The sequence below is a fragment of the Centroberyx gerrardi genome, chromosome 14 (assembly GCF_048128805.1).
Source record: "Centroberyx gerrardi isolate f3 chromosome 14, fCenGer3.hap1.cur.20231027, whole genome shotgun sequence".
Lineage (NCBI taxonomy): Eukaryota > Metazoa > Chordata > Actinopteri > Beryciformes > Berycidae > Centroberyx > Centroberyx gerrardi.
This window is the reverse complement of record NC_136010.1, coordinates 23,181,679-23,184,527: the sequence shown is the minus strand read 5'-3', so window position 1 is coordinate 23,184,527 and position 2,849 is coordinate 23,181,679. Positions and strand designations below refer to the sequence as shown.

At 39.5% G+C, this 2,849-nt stretch overlaps 1 pseudogene across 1 annotated transcript; it reads right to left on the bottom strand.

Annotated features, from left to right (window-relative positions):
- On the bottom strand, positions 1 to 2,126 carry LOC139926864 (GTPase IMAP family member 9-like; annotated as a pseudogene). Its single transcript, XR_013507177.1, has 2 exons — positions 2,062 to 2,126; positions 1 to 957 (listed from the first exon to the last, which is right to left on the bottom strand). The product of XR_013507177.1 is annotated as a GTPase IMAP family member 9-like (transcript).
- Positions 2,127 to 2,849: the final 723 nt, after the last annotated feature.

Below are 2,849 nucleotides of genomic sequence, written 5' to 3'. Positions count from 1 at the left end.
TTTCAACAGTTTACAAATGTATCCTTGGTTACAGATGTATTTATGTACTGCATCTTGGTAATGTCTGTCTAATAAAAGCACATGCAAATGTACTATGTCATTTTGTTTTCATTCAAAGTGCTCAGGCTTGATTATCAAGCTCATCAACCTGCTTATTTTGGCAAACCCACTCTGTTTTTTAATAGCAGGCTGCATCCCACAGCAGCAGCCCCAAGCACAGTGTTTATGGCTATACTTTTAAGCCCACATTTTGCCATGTCTTCAAAAGTAGCTTTAGCTTTTTCACTGAGTACACCCTCAGCTAGGGCTTCAGCTAAGTCTTTCATGAACTCCATGACTGGTACGAGGCCGTATGCCTTGGCGACGCTCCGGAACATGTCATTGGTGTAGTAGCTGCCTCCGTTTCTGCCCACCAGCGCATCGATTTTCTGGAGAAGCTGAGTGACCTGTGTGAGACTCGTCTTGTCTTTGTTATTGAAGACATGATATCCTCCTTTACAACTTGAGACAAACTGGGAGAGATTCTCATTTTCCGCCATGTACTCCTCTACAGGTCTATCGAGGTCGTCCCCGTGGGTGAACAGCACCATCGTGTATTCTCCTGCCTCTTTGCCAAAGGTCTCCTGAATCCACTCCACCGACTGTTTCTCATCTCCTGTGAATTTAGCCGTCATCGAGATCACCACCAAAAAACATGGGGCCCGGGCGAAGTTAAAAATATGCATCTTGCGATTTCGTTGTTCAGCTCCTTGTTGGAAAGAGTGGTGTCAAATAAGCCAGGTGTGTCTATCACAGAGACTTTTCTTCCAGCTGTCTCTTTGCTGTGCTTTGAACACTCCTTTGTAACGGATGATGGTGAGCAAGCCTTTGGAAACAGTGGCTCCTGCAGAATAGTGTTGCCAGAGGAACTCTTTCCAGCTCCTGTCTTCCCCAGCATCACAATTCTCAGTTCATTAGCTAGAGAAACCGACAAAAAAGGTAAGGTTAAACACAATGTATATAAAATCCTATAGTCTCCATTAAGACTGAGACAGAAAAAGTGTAAAAGAATGAGGAACCTTTGGGAGTGTCATCTGCCGTGTGAATGAGAAAGCATTTGAATTATGTTTGGATAAGAGAGCTGCCAACTGTACAGCTGAACTTCAGCTAGCATAACCGGTCTGCATGTTGGGGAAGCTGCACTACTATTTATATATTTATATAACACAACAACATGTTATATCCTATATCAGTATGGTTTGACTGTCTGTTCCAAAGCGCAGGCAGAGATGGGTAAGAAGCCCCAGGGGATCTGTGTCTCCTCTGTGTGGAGAAGACTGCAGAAAGTTTTGAACTTTAAGAAACTGGGTACTGGGGAATTTAAAGTTGTTGTTAGGACTATAGAAATGTATCAAGTGGAAATTGCTGCTGCTATTGAAAAATTTTTTTTGGTTGACAGTTGAAGGGCTGCGCCACTGTTTCACTTCCCCTCACTGCCTCTTTTCTTCCTCTTCTTAGTACTTGTTAAGACATGTTTGTCTTGCATGTCCTGGCCAGTTCTCCCTTGTTAAAGAGACTCTCTACCTCAGTGGGACTAACCGGAATAAGTAAAGGTCAATAGTTTACTTGCAACCACAATCTCAGTTAAAAAATGTTATTGAAAGAATGAATATTGACGTTTTGGCTAATTATCATGTGTGCAGTATTTTATTAGTGCAATCATATATTTCGACTCACTGGTCAACTGGATAATTTATTAAGATAAGTGCCCCAGTTTGAGTATATAGACTTTACCTCAAGTGATTCTGAACAATATTCAAGGTAAGTGATGATTTCAGTGCACCAGAAACAACATTGTAGTTATTGGATTACAAACTTTGTTGGAAATCCATAAATTAACTTCAAATCCAGCAAGGTCAATTGTAGTCTATAATTTTAACATTTAAACAACAATAGTATCAATACAATACATACAATTACAATAGTATAGTACAATAGTACAGTTACAATAGTATCCAATGAATAGTACACAACTTGCCAGCATTTAGTTGTGACAGGAGTGGTAAGCAAATTTTAACTTACATTTCTCCATTCTCCCAGTGATAGTCTTGATAGTCAAGAATTAGCTCTTGAGTGTCTCTCTGCTGATCTCCACTCTGACACTTCTTTCACTTTTGTTTCTTTTATATTGGCAGATAAAAGAACATTTCCTGTTTCACCTGACCTATCTGTAGTTCAGGTATGGGCTTGTATTGCATTATCCAGTGATATGATTTGGTTCTTGATATATTAATATGTTTATCTTAGCAATCTGTTGTCCAGACAGGGATTTGTTGGGATGAGATTTATTCAGTTAAGTGAATAAAATAGGGTTCGATGCTTGACTGGCTGTCAGAGAAACTTTCATATCTGCATTCTGTCCTCTGTTTGTTCTTTGTCCTTCTCTGATGCACTCCACCCAGTTGTGTTTCTCTTTCACTTCGGTTAACCTTTACTATGCCACAGGAGAGAATATATCCTGCTGTGCCAGTTCCACCTGCTGCATTTGCATTTGTTTAGCTTTCCAAATGTCATTTTCAATAAGTTTACTATATATCTAAGAGGCTAAGATTCAAATGGCATTCCAATCTTACACTGTTATATACAATGAAATGGAGGCTTCTTTGTTCATTCATACATTATATCCAACCGAAATCTACTGCACTTTGTGTGATGTTGACTTTGAATAAAGACACACACAATAAAGGCTTTTCAGTGGGAATATGACAAATAGTATACAGCATATCTTAATATGGAGGGGGGATTGTCTTGTCCACAATGGCCTGTGCGCCAAAGGCAAAAAACAAACCATTAATTTTATTTGATATGAG